The sequence below is a fragment of the Neocloeon triangulifer genome, unplaced genomic scaffold (genome assembly GCF_031216515.1).
Source record: "Neocloeon triangulifer isolate White Clay Creek 2 clone unplaced genomic scaffold, ASM3121651v1 ptg000015l, whole genome shotgun sequence".
NCBI lineage: Eukaryota > Metazoa > Arthropoda > Insecta > Ephemeroptera > Baetidae > Neocloeon > Neocloeon triangulifer.
Window position 1 is genome coordinate 3773680 of NW_026775557.1, and position 19121 is coordinate 3792800.

Consider the following 19121-nt stretch of genomic DNA (forward strand, 5'->3'; position numbering starts at 1 on the left):
AAAGTATTTAGAAAAGGTGAAAAAATATCATTATTGTTGTTTATTTTTCTAAATTGTTGCACCACATTGTTTGATCCTTCACATTCAATTGTTGAAAACAATTCATTTTTAATTTTAATTTTTTTTATAATATAAATTTACACATGAGTTTAATTTAACAGGCTATTAATTTACGCATTCAACGTAAAATATTGTTTGGTTTAGGATTTTTCTTTTGATCAGAGATTTTACTTTCAATGTTAAACTGTCCCCCACTGGAATTGACACAATTTGAATTGGAACAATGCAAAGTAATCCGGGAAGCGCCAAATTTGTCACTGGCAAATTCTTCGGAGTGGATTTTGCGACCGAAGTATTAAACACGGTGCTGAAATATTGATGGAGCCATTAAGCAGCGGCAGTTTGCCGGCGCTAATGGATTTTAATTGCCCTCCACTTAATATTTCATCTTGCAAATTGGTGCGAAGGAAGGAGCGACAGGGAAAAAAGCGCGAGTGCCGGCGGAATGGCGGGCGACATGTGTGTGTGTCTCTTTCTCTCTGAGCGAATGGAAATAAGTTTTTTCGCTCGATCTCGCTCTTTTGCCGGCGGCCATTCATCATTCTGATTTGATATTTATCATGTGCCGCTGCTGGTTCGCACCATTTTCCACCGATTCTAGGCACAATTAATGGCTTTTCGCGCATCACTCTTGCAGATATAGTCGCCGATTGGAACGAGAGAGAGAAGGAAATTGCGAATAATCGCGATTTAATTCGTTGCTTGTGTGAGGTTTCTTCTAAAAATGCATTTTATATATGAATTTGGCAGAATCTAATAATATTAAAAAGCTGAAAAGTAGACCTTTATTTGACAAAAGCGCCTCATCAGTATTTTTTTCAGTATTGTTGATATTTTGACAAGGGCCTAAGGCTCATCCATTATTAATTATTCCATAAATTAATACAAAAAGTTGAAATTGTACTCTGTTTGACGAAAACACCCTTCAACACTATTTTTTCAGTACCTTTGCTATATATCTTTTGAATTGATCTGACAATTAAATGTACTAATACGGACAAACTTTTATCATACAAATTAATCTATTAGATTCACCAAAAATACCTGTTTGCTGGAAAATCACCCTATTCAACATATTTCAACTAATCATTTGAGTGAATATCAACCCTTTTTGAGATAAAATCGTATAATAATTTAAGACTTTTATTATTATGTCACCTATTTTCATTAAAAAAAAAATACCCAGCAAATAGCACGTTAATAATTTTAAGTTAAAACAATTATTCATCTCCATTTTCACCCAAGTCAACATATTTCATTAGAAAAATTCCCTTGTTTAACCAATAAGAATTATCTGCAATTTTTCCCCAAGCCAGAAAATAATTGAGGAAAAACGGGGAAAAACTTGTCTTTGAACTTACGTTATTTGAGCGTCCTGTGATCAAAATATGCTCCGAACCCTCTGGTCGGTTGTGTCCAACTTCGACCCTCGCGGCTCGAATTGAGAGCACACTTTATTATTTTTTCCCTTTTGATGGTGTTTGAAAGTGCAAAGAGTGGCTCGTTCTTTGAAGGAGAGGCACAGTAGCTCTTTCGTTTGTCCAGAAAAAAAAAATAAGTTCAAAGTTAAAAGCACACTTTATACACAGCAGTGTCTGTGACCGCTTAATTGCAATAATTAAAGGTTGCACGTGGCGGCAATTATTGCAGCACAATTGTGCAGTTGAAAGTGCAAATATTTGGACGACGGTGGTGCAGCCGCCTGTTGTTCCAGCAGATGAAACCAAACGAACCTTTCACGTTCGATCCACTCTGCGAGGAGAAGAGTCTCTGCGCAAAAGCCAACAATGACCAAGCCGAGGCAACGTATTTCTACAAGCACTCGAAAGGGGTGAATTAGAAAAGGAGATAAATTTGATCTGCAAGGGTCGGTTGTTGCTCTTTGCGGCTGCTGTTGTCATTTTTATGCGTCTTACAATGGGTTCTGTGTCTATGAAAGTAATTGGATTTTTTGCACTTGTTTTGCGATTATGGTCTTGTTTATTGCAGATTCAATGAGATCTGAAGAATTTCAAGAAAGATCATGCATTAAAATATAATATTAATAATAATGAATAATAAATTTTCAACGAAGACAATAATTCTCTTTTCTATATTGCAAGAATGTCTCTTTCACTGCACTCAAATAAATTCTTAATTTTTTGTTCAATATTTTATCCTTAATGGTTTAACTTAAATTTATTTTGCTTGAAGTCACATCATTTTATCAGGGGTGCCTCACAATGTCCTAATGATAATTTTATTTCCTGCTGAAAATGACCTAAAGAAATGCCCTAAAATTAAGAATTGAAAATGTCCTAACAGAAAAAATATAATTGTTAAAAAAAGGAATTGACTAATCAAGAAATTTTTTTATTTTGATATTGGTTTTTTATTTGTATACTTATTTAAAACATTCATTTTTTGGAAGAAAATTTTATTCAATACAATTTCCTTTACCTTATCATAACAGAAAATGTTATAATTTCATCCAGCTTGATATTTCGTTTGAATTAATAAGTACATTGAAGCCATTGAAGAGATAATTTGAATCTACATTCGTACCAACAAATGTATTCCTTACAAAGTGACATTTCAAAACGAAACGGAGAAAAGGCTTTCAGGCGGAATCGCAGATTGTGCAGCTAGCTCTGATGCAAATTAGTTTCGGTGCTGAACAAATCCACCCACAGCCTGGGAAGAAGACTCTGGTGTTGTTCTTACAGCAGCGCGTGTTTATCGACGAGAAAAGAGAGGCAGCTGCTCAATATTTAGACACTAGACTTGCGCTTTCATTAAGTCTGCGCGCATAAAATAATTTGGCCCTCAAAGAAGAAGACCGAGTAATTACGCGTCTGTGGAAGAGGCTCCTTTTCACTTTGCACTCCAACATATACACATGTAATTATTCACGACCGGCGAGAGAGTAAACTGATGCTTGCGAGCAACTTGTGCAATGAAAGCACGGGGCTGTTTCTCATCTCCCACGCCGACCGCCCGCCCACCCGCTCGGCTCGTTTTGCATCCCAGGCTCATTTGTTTCCACGATGCTGGTTTTCTTCAAAAGCTCTTTGTTGATTGCGTTGCATCTCAAAGGTGTGTGCGTAGTTTTTCTTTTCATACGCAACTTTTTACGACCGCCGCATACTCACTTTTACGTCCCCATTCGCGAAATTGCCTCCTGCGAGTGGAAGTTTTGGGAAAACCAGATCGGATTTTGCGATGCCTTGAGGAGGTCGTGAAAATCAAAGCTGCTTTGATCTTTGGTGCCGACGGGTGATAATTAACTTCATTTCTGTTAATTAATCGTTTGATTCGTTTAAACTCACAAAGCGGTTGTGCCAGAAGCGTGCGGTGGTGGCCGAATTAAAGTCACGGCAGTAATTTTACCGAGTTACACAATCGCAAATTACGCCTCATTAAAAACTCTTCTTGAGACCGTTAATTGCTGGCGTGAATGCGACAGTGCAGAATTTAAAGTCTACTTTGTGTCTGCCACGCAAACAAACGGACAAATTTATGCAAAAACCCATTAGTTGTGCCCAAAACATGCAACAGTTATTTTCTATCAGATATGAGATTCAACTCGCAAGAAAATAGAGAGTTTTGAAATGTTTTAAATTATGAACAGGCTTGGGAAATATAAATGAATTTTATTGAGTGAAATAGGTGCCTACATAGCTGATTTTTTCATTTGAAAAAACTGAAAAAAGGTAGCAAAAGCCAACTATATTTTTGAATATTATTTTGAATAAAAAATTATGTTCTCCGCTTTTTGAATGTAAAGATGTTTAAAATGGGCTATTTATGAAAATTGGTGAAATTTTACATTTGAAAAAAAAAATGCTTTCTTACAATTAGATGATAATAGGTCGCTTTTGACTCAGATTGGTGTAAAATACATGAAAATTGGCGAAATACTAGGTTATTTGTAACAATCAAAAGGTGATTATAAGGTATTCTAAACCCTCAATTTTGACTTTCAAATGTATATTTTGGTCTTTCTTTAGTACATTAACAACAAAAAGGTGATCAACTATTTCTCCCAACCCTTAAGTGAATCTACAAAATTGAACTTTGAACTATTGAAATTTTTGTTCACATTAGTGTGAACTGGGAAATTGTTCCTTTCTATAAATTTCCTTCTTTCTTTCGAAAACCATTTTTGAAATATCTTGACGCAATATGTGACGTCTTAGCGTCGTAGGTGTCCTCGTGTGATTGGCCCGATTTCCGTCTGACATAATGCGGCAAATTGCGCCGCAATTAATTACATTCCCCGCTGGGCAAGGCAGGTCCCGCGGCGAGGCAAATTTCGCAGATAATAGACAGAGAGGCGTGCGCGTCCATTACGCTGATTAAACATTCCAAGAAACACTGCACGGCGAACTGAAATATTGCAGCGCAGCGTCACGCGGCATTGTGTGGACAGCAAAAAAGCATAGCGGGCGGCGCGTTCCTTTCATCCTTTGCTAGCCGAGCGGCAGCCGTGGGTGCCGTTTCGCATCGCCAGGCAGCAATTTTCTTTTCCATTACTCCACGGCTACCGACTTGATTATTTCAATTTTCCACGTCCTCTGGCGATTCCGAGGGCGCGTCGAGCAATTTGTGATGCTGTGTCTTTTTTTTTGTAGCAACATTTTGCGTCTCACAGCAACTGTAATGGACTTTTAAATGATTAAATAACAAATCCTACTTATAAATTATGATTTCTAACATTTATTTTAGGTTTTTCAATTTTAAAATTTGAATAATGGAATGGAAATAAAACGAGAGATTTAAATATTTATATTGTATTATTTACAATGAAATATTTATTTATTATTTTTCTACAATTTCTTATAATACATGATCAATTAAATCCTAACTTGGGTTGGAGACTAGTGTATCACGTCTAATTTCACTAACAATAAGATGTTCTCAAGTCTGTATTTACTTATTGTTAGAAAAATTATATTAGCAAAATAAAATCAGCAATATTATGTTTTACCCAGACCTTTCTTAAATGCTTATTCTGTTTAAATTTATTCTAATTCATTTTAATGTAAATTTATTTAATTAATAATTAAAAGTAATGTAAATAAATTTAAGGGAAATAATTATTTAAAAAGTTATTTAAAAAATATTTTATCAAATCATGCGTTATTGAAGAAAAACTTGCAAAGAAAAGAAAGTTTTATAAATAAAATGCCTCAAAGTCAAATTTGACAGTTTATGTCAATGTTAATCCTAGACTCCTTTAATGTTGCATAGTAAAAACCAATATAGATACTAAACAATGAATGACTCAACGAACGCATCAAGGAAAAGCTGAATTTAAATTCAAGAGGAGATGCTTTATCAATTTCTCAGTATTTTTCTCTTAAAAAATTGGTCTTACATCAATGATACTCTACTCTGCTTAAGTTTTAAATTTTTAATATGAAATATGTATATTTAATAATATAATGTTAACCATTGAGCATTTCAATTCTCCGCTACATTTAGTTCCCTGGGTGAATATTCAAATATTGCTGGGAGGTACAAAACTGCTCTACTGTTTTGCAATTTACATTCCCGGCGTTCTCGGGCCTCCAAAGTAGTATGTTCTTGACAAGGGTCAAGTTGCGTCGTCGGTGCCATCTCGGCCGAACCCTTTTGACCCCGAGCCAGCCGTTTTATGCCCACTCTGGCCGAAATGCATGCACATGTTGAGTTGGTCGGGCTGGCGGGCTCGAGAGTGCCACGATGATGCTCTCGAATAAAACGTAATTTGCCTCGCTCGCCCGTGGGAAGAGGGCGGCGAATTTCACCCGGCTGGAAGTTCGTTAGCACGTGATGCGACTGCCGGGCGAGGTAAACTCATTTGCAGATGCACCGTCTCGCTCTGTGTCTTCGCTCTATGCCTACGGAATTATCCCGAGATGAAATTACTTACTCAGCGTGCTTCTTCTTTTTACACTTAACTTGACGAGAGAAAACTTAATACAACCGTGTCTCGCTGCGACTGACGCCAGGAAAACTTTGAAAGGTGTGCACTGCTGCTGGGTTAATCCTGTGAGAAACATACACCTTCTTAAGTAATTCGTCAATTAATTTGATTTGTAATATTTTCGTTTCCACATTTATATATATTATCGTGTGCTCTGTAAATTTTTTTAAAGCTTTATTTTAAATGCATGTATATTTAGTAAAATATTATTTATAAATTCATTTCCTTCTAATTAAGTTAATTTTATTTATATCGTTCTTTATACTTATTTTAAAATTATATCTTTAATTTCAGATTTTTAATAATTAATTACGATTAAATCTTAGAGGTCTGCAAAAAACAGAATAATAATTTTTATATTAATATAATTGAAACCCATACATCATGGAGGTTTTTAAACAGCATCAAAATATATTCAATACATTTGTTGCCTCTTGTCTCAGGACAAGGTATAAATAATTTTTAAATTGGTTTCTAGTACAATATAAAAAATATTTAAAATTGAACATAATTTATAAAAAAGTATTTTACATTATAAAATATATTTGACTATTGTCGTCACACTTAATTTAGTTATAATTTTTATTCTGATAGAATTTTTGCTTGTTGAATTTTAATTATTTTGAGCGTCTGTTGTAAAACTCAGTTTTTAGAGGATCTAGAGTTTAAATATATATTTTGCTGACCAAAAAAAAAACAACGTTTTGTCCGTTTTGATTACAACAGCCCATGCTTCGGAGCTTCGTCGTTTTTCTCTCTTGACGCAAAAAAAAAAACGCCGCTCTGCCGACTTTTCAATTGCGCAGTCTTGCCGGCGGCGTGGAACCTTTTCTTTGGCTGCCGTTAATTATTTGGGCGCGTCTCTCTCTCTCTCTCTCTTTCTCTGACTAAAGCAAGCGAGCGCAATTCAGGCGGCGGGACAAGAGACCATCGGCTCTGCATTCACTGCTCTCGAGTCGGGCGCGCCTCTTTTGACTGTGCATGCCTCGGAGGACCGGACAAACAACCGCGATATGGATGTCGAACATGAAAAGAAATTCCGTCTGCACGCGTGCACACACATAAAATAATAATAATAACAACCGCCATCCCTCTCTTTACCTCTTTCTTTGCCGCTTCCGAAAAACGGCGTCGGCCAGTTGCGGGAAAGAGAGGCGGAAAAAAAGCACGATTGTTTCGTGCCAGCCGCCCGCTCATTTTCCTTTAAAACACAAAAAGCTTTCAAGTTATTACTTTTTTCTCGCCGCAACATTCTTTACTTTTGCACTTGTGCGACGGCGGTGAAAAAAGCACCGCGGCGAAAATGAATTTTTTATCCCAGGCAGCGGGGGATCGGTCCGAGTGCCATTTTTCAGATCGCCCTCCTCCCTTTTTGCCGGCGCTTCATTTTCCGTCGGCTGGGCTGACCACTGAAAAATGCACCCGTCATTCCGGGCAGCCGGCACACGCAGAGAGAGAGAGAATTTCGCCGACCGCCACATGACATAATGCGCGTCCGAAAAACAAATGTTTGCGCGCCGATGGCTTTTTTAGCGAGACGTCTTAAGTCAGCCGGAAAAGCCGGACGAGAAGCGTGTCGGGATTTGGGGCCTATTTGGAGATTGCTGCGGAAAAATGTGTTCGAGTTGCTACGTGTCCCAGATATCTAGGGGCGAGACGCATTTCAATACGAATGGGGATTTGGTCGATACAAGGAATTTCAAGGACACATTTTACTTTATAATAATCAATGAAAAAATTAATTGAAACAATATTGAATCTTATCATGTAATCAAAAAGGTAATCTGTCTAGCATTTGTATTTTTTTTTAATTTTGAATATAGGTTGATGAAGATAAAAAATATTTTTATTTTCTAAATTATAATTCAATAATTTTAGAAAATATTAAAAAATCACTCTCTAACCAAACGTTTTGATTGGGGTATTAAAATTTAGCGGAAGCACTTGAATGAAATTTGAGAGCAAACATTTCCAACTAAATTAGCAGTCGCAGACACTCAAGCAATCTCTGACGTCTTTAATGAAATCATGGCTTCTTGCGGCGACAATTCACTCTAGTGTCGTTTTTGCATCTCAACGGCCTCGAACAAACCAGCCAACGACTCAATTACGGCAGCGGCTGAAAATTGCCAAATCGCCTGCTAGACTCGTGAGCAAGCGCCCGGCGATTCAATTAATCTTTACGACTGTGAGAAAATAAAACCAAAAATCGCGCCACTGTAATTCCGTGGCGACCTCATCAGCATGGCTAACTGCAAAGCGCTATACAGCCGAATAATGGCCAAACGTGTTGAGGAATAATGTCGTCTTCCAGCCAAGGTGTTAATGACAAAATGATTCAAAGGAAAATTTGAAAGTTAACATTGAAAATGGCATAAAAATTATATATATTTTTTTTTCATTATGAAATTTTAGATCTCTTAAATTTAATAATAAAAAAAATATAAACCAGTACTTCTAATAGAAATGGAAATTACATCCAGAATCATGCATTTTCGTCCCAGAAATGGAAATTATTCAAATAAATTGTTGGTATTTAATAATAATTTCAGCTTATTTCACTTAAATTTATATTTACAAATTTTCTCTTTTTCTGTTGCAGGTGAGTGCTTTGTTATTTGAAACTGGGATCGACACATTGTTTGTCGGTAAGTTGAGAACGTTGAACTTTGAAGAGTATAATATAGAATATGATTGCACAAATATTGATCTGTTTATTCGTTTACGTTTAAACCTGTTAAGTTGCATGAACGCGCGCGCGGATGCGTCTCGTAATTGAAAAGGGTGAGCCATTGAAAACAAATCCCTGATCCGCGGCAGAGGTGGTTAGGCAACGCTCCGTGCAGCTCGGTCGGCCGCGTTGCATAAGCCGCAATGCAAACAGGCGCCAACGACGAAATTGGAAAACGCGTTCTGAGCGCAAATGGACGGGTAGGAAAAATACGGGCATCGGATCACAAGAGCTGCGGCTTGCAATGGATACGTCGATTTTATGGCGGAGCAGCAGGAAGCTGGCCGACGACTGAATTACACAATGGCCGTGCTTATGTGCACACACAAAGCTCCGTAGATGTGTGCAAGAAGTACAGGCGCTGTCAAGAAAGTGGCGCTGGAGAGAGCATTCAACACGTGTGTGAGCCAGGGAAGTTGGTCTCCGACAAAAAAGGGTTTTGTGGAGCCGCTTTTTGTCAGAGTCGCGAGAGAAAAACATTTTTGTAGCGTTTGAATTTATGTGGTAGATGGATGCTGTCCTCAGAGCTATGAAATCTTCCACATTCTACTTTTATTTGGAATTTATTTGGAAAGGTTTTTTTCCTTGTTTATCTTAATTTTCAACTTTTATTGCTATTGGCGGTTGATTGATTTAATTGAATTTGACTAATTAATTATTTCTAAGTTAGATTCTTTTCTTTCTTCTTTCCCCTTTTTTCTATAATTTCAATGTAAAATAAATTAAATTGACGATCATTTAAGAATTGAAGACCGTTTTTACGATACTAATGTGATATTATTACAATTATTATCAGTATTGCAAAATCGACACGTAATATTGAATTTTAAAAATAAATAAATTCATTCATATTAAAGAAAATCAGTTTTCTCGTCTTCTTCAGCTACCGTAATAAAAATTATTAAAAATTTATAATATTTTTCTAAAAGAAATAAAAAAATACTAAATATTAGGCATTTAAAAAATACTGTTAAAAAATAGCATTTTTAAAACGACTATTAACTGCTATTAAACATTTTTTAAATTAAACTTAGTTTCAAAGTAACTGTGTGACCCTCAATTTTAAAACGAATCATATGTTTTTGAGTGAAATTTTATAGTTGTTTGGATAAAAACACTTGTACATTCCCCGTTTATTTTCCACAGCTTTTGTATTTTCAAAAGCAAACAAAGGACCGCTGTATTTTTTTTTTCATACGCAAACATTCATATTCGAGGCCGCAAGTCCACGATTCTTCGCGGTGAATTACCTTCCCATTGAAATAAACCTCCGCCGCAAACCTGAATTGACGCGCACAATGAGCGAATAATCCAGCCCGGCGCACACATGCAAAATTCAAAAGCGCGAAGAGGCGCAGAAGAGCGACGGGAGAAGGAAAAAACGAGGAATAACGCTTGCTCCTATTTCCCGATAAAATCCATGTTGTTTATGCTCGCCTGGCTCGCAATAAAAGCAGCTGCCCTCGGTGCGATACTTTGCCGTCAGGTTGAGAAAGAGCGCCGTGGAAATTCCCAACACTCTCCCCGAGAGCCGCCTTGTGCCGCCGCGATCTAATTTAGATAAATTACAAGTGCTGCCGTGCATGTTCTCGGAGCAGCCGTACACGGCGCGGCAGTAATTATTAATTAAAATTGCTCTCAATTCCCATAAGGCGGAATTATTGGCCGCTCAACTGGTAAGTTTTACTTTATTAACGCTCCCCGTGCGGCCGAGATCAGCACAATTTGGCAAATCGATGCGCGGAAAAAGTCATTCGCCGTTCCAACACGATTTGCCCCTTTATGGAGCAATAAAAACGCTCTCTCGCACTTAATACTGCGCTCTTGTTAAATTTCCCAAGCCAATTATGCGGAACGCGGCCGGCGGATTAAAGACTGGCGTCTCGCAAACTATCTCTAATTGTGCTGTGACAAGATTGTAACAGGATTTGCAATTAAAACTTTTCCAAGCAAGTTGCGTCTCAATTATTGAATTAGGTTAAAAAGCTTTCAACAGTTTTCTTGAGACGTACTTGCTAATGCAATCAAAAAATAGAGCGCTAATTGATTCAGGCGTTGTAATTCGAGAGAAAAGTAAAAATTTAAATGCTCTTGTTATTTCAAATACATTTATAGAATTTGATGTTTCCAAAAATTACAATGAATTGGTAAAATTAAGCGAGAAAAATCGATACAAATTTTATTGATGAACTTCAAATGAGTATTGAAAGAAAAAAAAATGCATTATTTTATCGTGAATCCTCGAGTTAACAAAATTTATTTTCAAAGCATTATTTTACAAAAATTCATAATTTTATTTTCAACTCTTGGGTACAACCAATATTTTGTTTGCCAAGTTTGTTAAAAAATGTAATTCACATTTTTGTGAAAATCGAAATGAGAAGTTAGCAGGCCTCTCCAGCACAAATATCAATTTCGCGAGCTCAGCAGCGAAAGCCGCACGCGGATTAATTGAAAACTCTTTGATTAAATCCGCGCCATTTTTCTGCTATGGCCCCAGGAGGAATAACTTTTGTCGGCGCTAAAACCGCGCTGTACTGGAGCGGATAAAAAAAAATGACGGCCAGGCACTCTCATTGTGCGCCATTATGCGGTCTCTTGTGCGCTCTTATTTGCATCGCACGGAATTGAAATGAAAAAGCTCTATTTTTTTTCGCGTTTGTATTAATAGGGAAGATGATTTGTACTCGGTGCAACTCGTAAATTTCCATTCGAGACGCGTTGTCTGCAGAAAGCGCAATTTTTCCACGGCGTTTTTATTTGCGTTTTATGCGCGGGTTATTGCGAGGCTGCATGCGGTGTGCCTCGATGCAGGCTGACATTTGGCCGCGGCAAAAAGAATGAGAAAGATCCAGCCCGAGTCCCAAGGGGCTCGAATCAACCCCCAGTACCAGAAGGAAAAAATGCGCCGTGGATATTGTGAAATATGGTTAGGTGAGGAGCTGCTGGCGCGTCTGTGTATTCTACAGAAATTCATCTCAATAAAAAACCACCGTACCAGGGTCTCAGAGGGCAATGCAAAAAGTCGTAGAAGATTTTTTAGATGATTTTGGACCTAGGATTTCACTATCAACCAATCTTAACCAGGATCGAAAATAATATGAACAGAGTAAAATAATGCTTACTTCAGATATTATTATTCAATTTCTTTTCATAAAATTTTGTATCTTTATTTCATGTAATGATATAAGCTGCCTTCGTTATATTGATTCTTAAACCTTTCCATGAATTGAAGAAGATATTTTCATATTGATTTATTTTTATGTTAATTTTTTATTGATCACAAAGTTAAATAATTTTAAGTTTGAAGTTCACGAGTTCATTAAATAACATTCATTTTAATGGAAAAATGTAACATCTAAAAATAAATATTTAAATTATAAACAAAAATATTAGCAAAAATAGGAAATAAGTGTAATTATAATATAAATTTTAAACAACATATTTATTATTTTATTTAAATTTAATTTAATCTGCAATTCTTTCTGTAATTTGTGGCGAAGAGAAAAGAAATTCAGTGAAAACCTGCAGTAAAGCAAGTAAACAAGACTTTTACACAATGGCGACGGTCGGGCACAATTTCGACAAAACCAAAAGTTTCGCCCGACTAAATAAGAAAAGCGGCAGTCAAAGCGACTGCGCCTTAGCAACACTCGCCCCGGCTGCGGCTGCCTCGTCCCATTACGTGGCCTCCTGTTTTTATATCACAATTACTGTCCGTTGTCATTATTTTCGCCCGCCTGCTGCCTCTAACTCTTTCTGCTGCGCGCGCTTCTGCCTCTGATGTTCTGCAAAGAGACAAAAAGTTCTGTATCGCAGTCATTTTCCTCTGTGCCCAACGTCTTGAGCCAAACAAAAAGCACAGATAAAAAAAGAATAAAAAGGAAAATACATCGCCACATTTTAAATTCATCCCCTTTGTGGCATTCCAAAAGGCGATTAAAAACACAAAGTAACTCGAAATTTTTATTTGGAGAAATTAATTTTGGGTTTAGAAAATGTACAAATAAATTTCAGTGAAAAATTAAAAGTGAACTATGCATATACATAATTTTAATAATGTGGACAAATAAATAACAACTAAGTTATAAAAATTTCAAACCTCTGTAAAATTTTAGATTAATTATAGAAGTTTTAAATTTGCAACTAAAAATTTTTTTATAAAAAAAAAAATAAAATTATTCTGGGTCATATGAAGCTGAATTTTAACACATGTAATTAGAAACAAACTTTGAGCTGAAAAGTGCGTCTCCACACTCCACTTTCTTGCTTAATCGCAGGAAAAGTTGGCCGAGAGGAAAGTGTGTTGCTGCCGTACGTGCTGCCTGGTTGGGAAACTTGGTCGACCCGACGGCACACGAGCAACCTGAGCGCATTATTTTTCATTCCGGCCGTGCTGAGCCCTGTGTTTGTACAGGCGAAATTCGCAATTTACGGCACTTTGGTCTCGCTAAAAAGACATTCAAGGAGTGCACTGCCCGCCACCCAAAGTTGGTAACGATCTGGACAGATGTTGCCTCGTCGTCGTTTGCAGCCGAGGTGAACCATCCATCACAGTGTTTTTCTCTTTGAGGTGATATAAAGTGCCTCACAATCAATGAAAAAAGCCATAAAAAAATTGAACATAAAAAGCTTTTAAATAGATTTTCAATAGCATTATCCAAGAAAATTAATATTCAAATTAAATTTTAGGATAATTATATGCACTATCGATTTTTACCGGTTTATTTAGGCGGTTTTTCTTATCTCTTCTGCTTCCATTTCTTTAATTGTCGATTTATAGTGTTCATGTTTTGTGCTCGCTCAAAATGTGTTTCAATTGTGCATCGGTGTTGTTCTTGTGTTTAATATTAAATTATTTGTAATTCTTTCCGTCCATACATGTTAGTGGGTGTGTTTCTTACAGCTGGCTTCATTTAGTTTACTTTTAGTGTTCCATGTTACTGTGTTTTTGTGCTGCCTTAAGAAGTGTTTTATGTTATATCGGTGCCTTTTTTGCGTTCTTTTCCCTGTTGGTGAGTAATACATTTTACGATTTGGTGTTTTTTTATGCAATGCATAATATTCAATGCATACAAAAGTTTAAATATAAAACATCCAACCAACAAAAACACAACAACCAATTGGTTGGTATTTGTGAATTGTTTTTGGTTAAATTATTTTTGATCGCTGTATATTTTTTAGTAGCCATCTGCATGCGTTTGTTTGTTTAAGTTTCGGTCACACGAATTAATTTTTTTTTAAAAAATAATACCATTAATAGAATTTATACATTATACATTTGTAAACAATAAGGACGAATTAAAGTCAATATTTTCTTTTGAAAATAACAACAAGCAATTATTTATTAATTTACTTACTTTTTCCTGTTTGTTCACTTTTATCATGATCTTGCTTGTTTTATAACAGTTAATTTATTCACCTTCCTCTTAGCTTCCTATATTTGCTTGCCGTTTTTCGTTCCTGATTTTTTTTTTTTGCTCGTCCGCCGCGTCACAAATTAAAGGGTATTACTCTGATTAATAGCGTGGCGAAAATTCTCGTTTGGCCGGCGGCGATGCCAAAGCTGGACGAACGAGCGTTTTCTGCGCCACTGGATTTTCCGCGCTAATCCGCCTTGTGCTGGTTTTTGGTGTGATGGCGTGGCGCGATTTTATCAGCGCCGGCCAAAGCAAACAAACAAGCCGAATTTCGTCGGTGTGCTCAAATTACCCGACACGACGCACGCCTAATCACAGTTATTAACCGCAGGTGAAAACCGTGATTCGCACATCATTGGCAAAACGTACACGTGCTGTGTGGTTTTTTTATTACTCTGCAGCGCAATCGCCAAAACTCATGCCAGTTTTGTTTGTTTGAGTCGCGAAAGGGCGCCCCGGAGTCTCCGATTAATTCCGGCGCAAAAGTGTAAATTCGCATTACGGACTCAACTTTTTATACAACTCGGAGAGAAATGCATTTCTCTGTTTCATATTTTCCGTCCGACCCGCTTGCCAAGTGTCGTTAAGGCGAATTGCACAAATTATTTCGCCTTAATGGCCACCTAGGCCACTGGGTTTGAGTTTAAGCGCTCGTGAAAGACGTTTGCCGGCGACTGCTTTTTGCAATGAAAGGAAAGAGCAAATTTACCCCGCAAATGGAATTCTTGTTCTAGACTTGGCTTTGCACGACTTCAGAAGTATTTCCAGTGTTTCATTTTTAATCTGCAAAGTTCTCATGTCGTTTCCACTTTTTGTTTGTAAGATATTTCTTTAATAATTAAGTAAGAGTCCTTGCATTGAATAAAGTCAGCTACGAATTTCATAATAATATAGAAATAGTTTATTAATCTATAAATACAAAAGGACCTCATTATATAATGCTATTTTTTTCATTTTTTCATTAGACAACAAAGTGAAACTGTATAAACTAAAAAAACCTTTTTCAATGATATAAAAAAAATAAATAATAATATTATGCCTGTTTTTTTTATCAAACTGTTGCAAATATTTTTATATGAGCCATTTTTTATCTTTTGAAGAAACTTTTCTTCTCAATTTTAAATAAATAATTCAAAGATTAAAATGTTCCTATGTTTTTTGTATACTATAATTTCAAGAATACGTATTATGCTATTTCATACATTATTCTGACATTATTTTTGATAATCAAATTTCTACTATTATCTTGATTAAAAAAACTTAAATTTATGATTATCCTTCTTCTTCTTTTAAATATTAGAGATAGTTAAATTTTTGATATCATTTTAAATTTTTAGAATTGTGGCTTATCATTAAATTCAGTGATTTAACAGTTTTACACACTGTTTAGAACTCATTTTGATAAAAAAATTAATATTTAAAGAGTGCTAAAAGGAGGGAACGAATATTTTATTTACATATGGCGGCTGATTCATCTAAATTGTGATTTGTGATTATTTTATCTAATTTAGTGACGCTACTTTTTCTATAATTTAATAAAAAAGCACTACCGTCGAAACAAAATATTTAACAGCTTTCTCAAGAACCAAATTACTGATAATTATTTGTTTAGAATTAAACAATATTTGGAAATTGTTTTAAATTTCTTTCGATATAATAAATAAACTGCCAGTGACGCGAATTCGGAATTTTTTTCTTCTGTAAATCTTATATCGCTGTGTGAGCAAAGGTCGAGCTGTGCGAAAGAGTGCTGCGTTGGTTGACTCGAGCGTAATCTGTTATTGATTGGCTCAATGCTGGCTCGACTCTCTCGCAACACCTATTAAGGGGCTGCGAGTCAACGTGCATGCTCGACGATAAATTACTCACTCGGTCCGCCTGCCTGCTGGAAAATTATATAATATTTTCTTCGTCAGTTTCGCAGACCATAAATTTCGCCGTCGCCGTTATATTGTGTGGCTTAAAAACTTTTTTATAATGGGATTTCTGTCGCCCCGTGCGCGCACCGTTATTAACAAGAAGTGAGGCAAGTTTGCTTTGAGGACTTTGGTATAGCTCGAAATTCTTTTATTGAAGCTATGTACAATTTTTCTCCACTAAATGTTAGACGTGAAGTGCTTGAGCTATTTTTATTAACCTAGTATGAAAAAATAAAAATAAACTGCAAGCAACTTTTTAAATTTTTTTCTACCAAAGAGATTAAGCCTGGTTTTTATTTTCCGGATCATATTTTTTAGCAATTTTATATAATCTGTTTAATAAACAATCCTAACTAAAATCATAACAAAATTTCAAATAGAAAGTTTTTAAATCATACATGTTTAAGCTTGCATTCGATGATTGTTGCGATATAAATACAAACGTTAATATAAATGAAACATCATTTTTTGATTTCCATTGTAATTGAGACTTTTTCTTACTCTGATTTTCCCCTTTTGTTGTTAATTAATTTTTTTTGAGCATGTATTTGGGCAGCGATTGCCTGTTGACATGTCAATAAACTCAATTTCTTTCAAATGCCCTATATATGAAGGGGGTTGAAATATTCTTTGTATACATAAAAATAGTAAAAAACTGTTAAAAAATAGTAGACGTATTTGCGAATTGTGATAAATACATCAGAACTTCCAGTGCACGGTGCATTGAAGATCGTGAAAAATATAATATTATCAAAGAGTACATTTTTTTTTTAATAAATTCTGTACTTGACACATTCTTGCGCAACAGTGGCGGCTCGTTTCACAACTGCGCTGTTAATTCAATCGGCGAAGTGGCAACGAGGAACGCCGTCGAGTGTGCAAACATTTCATTTGCGCGCCGAGTGGCAAAGATTGTGTCGAGCCACTTTGAAAAGAGGATTCACCGGCTGAAATCGTGTGAGACACAATGAGGGTTGACCTGCCAGCATAAATATACATGCAGAGATGAATAATTAGACACGCTGGCTGGCTGGCTGGCGGCAGGTGCCAAATAGTCGAGGAACAAAGAGGCCTGCGAGGCAGAAAAGGGTTCAAGCGTGCAGGCTCGGTCTAGCTGGAAAAGCGGCGTGAGTGAGAGATTGAAAGACACCGCAGCAACTGCAAAGTGTGCTGCAGGCGACAGGGGGTTGAGGGGGCAAAGAGAGAACCTCATTAGTCTCATTTCTGCCGGTGCTCGTTCCACATTTCAGCGGATTAAGCCCGCGTCCGTCCGAGCCAACACACACACATAGCAATTTTCGTCGGCTGCATATTTTTCATTTTCACATTTTTTTTCCTCGCTGCCGCCCTTCGCATGCCGAGTGATGTAAACGGCGCTCGGCATTTTGACGGGGCAGCCGAGCGTAATAAAGAGCGCCTTTTTCATTACCACGCGTAATTATCACGCTCTTTAAAAAATCCACTTGCCGAACGTGCGCGGCCTCTAAATTTACACGACTTGTGGTTTTAATTAAAAAAATATGAAATGTCTCGTGGTGTCAAATTTAACAGCTCGGGTCAAAGAATTTGTTAAAATTATATTATTGATGAGGAAATAAATATGTTAAGTTGCCACGTTATTTTAGAATGTTAAAAGATTTTTTCTGTTGGATATTTTACTTACAAATTTGATATAAAATATAAATCGATAATACTTTATAATTTAAAAATTTATTTAAATTGTTGTCGTTCTGTAAAATTTGGACCACTTCACGACTCCTTCTTTTATATACACAGCAATAGTGGTAAAAATTTACAAGTGTCGTCCAATAATTGCAAACATTTGTTTCTATTGACTGTGTAATTAAGGAGTCCTTAATTAAGCGCGGCCTCAATTTTTAATAAAATCCTACTCAAATGCTTTGTTATCTTCATCTTGCTTTCGATTTATTGATTTTTTAAATTGATCAGTTTAATAATGTCAAATGAATTAATTTAAATCGACATACTTAATTATTAGTGTCTAAACCGGTCAAAACATTTATGCTTCAATTCTGAAAAGTCACGTAACTTTCAATTCTCAATTTATGAGCTTATAATGGCTCCTGACATTACATCTTCAGGATTCGATACTTCCATAATGCTTTTTCCTACTTTTTTTTTGAGAAGAGAAGATCAAGAAAATCCAATTTTGATCGGGCTAAAAGCAATTATTATCACGCTGAGAAGTTTGAAGAGAATTACCGGTTTGGAAAGCCTTAGCAAAATAAAATCACTTTGAGTCAATTTCATTTCATCCGCGGACAAAGAAAGCCGCCCTCATTGTTCGCTGATCTCGGCGGGCCGTATTTGCGGTGAAAGGGGATATTTATTTGGCCGCGCAAGCCGGTTGCTTTTGTAAGAAATCAATCATCCGGTTGATTTTTCGCCGTCGAGTGGGTGGATTATGTCTCGAGGTAAACAACTCGCCGTTTGATTGATCAGCACGAATTATTCCGTGTTGGTTCTGCTCAAGTTTTCACCATTAAAGCTGGGTGGAAAAACACACACACGCCGAGCCTTATTTGTTCAAGTTGTCTCCGAAGCAGGAGAGCCGAATTCCTTGAGGAAATCTCAAGACGCTCTCTCTCGTTGCGGTGCCAATTTCTTATACACGTGCCCCCCGAACCCGTCTCGGAAAAACGACAGTCGAAAGAGAGAGAGAACGAAAGTTGTCGCACCCCCGTGTGTCTTCTGCTGTCGAGAATAAACTTGGGGCGGCCGTGCGGATTTGTCAAAACACATCTTGCCGTAAAAGACAAACAAGACACGCCACAGCCAGAGCTGCCGCGTGCCCAAAATTTTGATGCGCCTCTGTCGTTTCTTTTGCATGTTTTAACGAATTTTCTTTTCCCGTGTTTCAGGTGAGTCCGGTTCTGTGGTTTCATTTCCTGTGGTTGCTAAGACTCGCAGTTTTAAAGAATTGGTGAGTTGCACAAAAATTCAAATTAATAATACAATTTTTTTTATGTTCATTTTGAAAAAAAGAAATCGCCCAGACGGTTTTTTGTGATAATTGTGTT

At 36.6% G+C, this 19121-nt stretch overlaps 1 protein-coding gene and 1 long non-coding RNA gene across 5 annotated transcripts in view; both read left to right on the top strand.

Moving 5' to 3' along the window:
* The window catches only part of LOC132202425 (pseudouridylate synthase RPUSD2-like), a 205461-nt gene that overhangs the window by 46428 nt on the left and 139912 nt on the right, over window positions 1–19121 (top strand). The gene's annotated exons all lie outside the window — the stretch shown is intronic.
* Window positions 8612–19121, top strand: part of LOC132202426 (uncharacterized) — a 53560-nt gene continuing 43050 nt past the window's right edge. The window contains exons 1-2 of the long non-coding RNA XR_009442374.1: window positions 8612–8658; window positions 18963–19024. This is a non-coding gene — a long non-coding RNA (uncharacterized LOC132202426). The remainder of the gene's footprint in view (window positions 8659–18962; window positions 19025–19121) is intronic.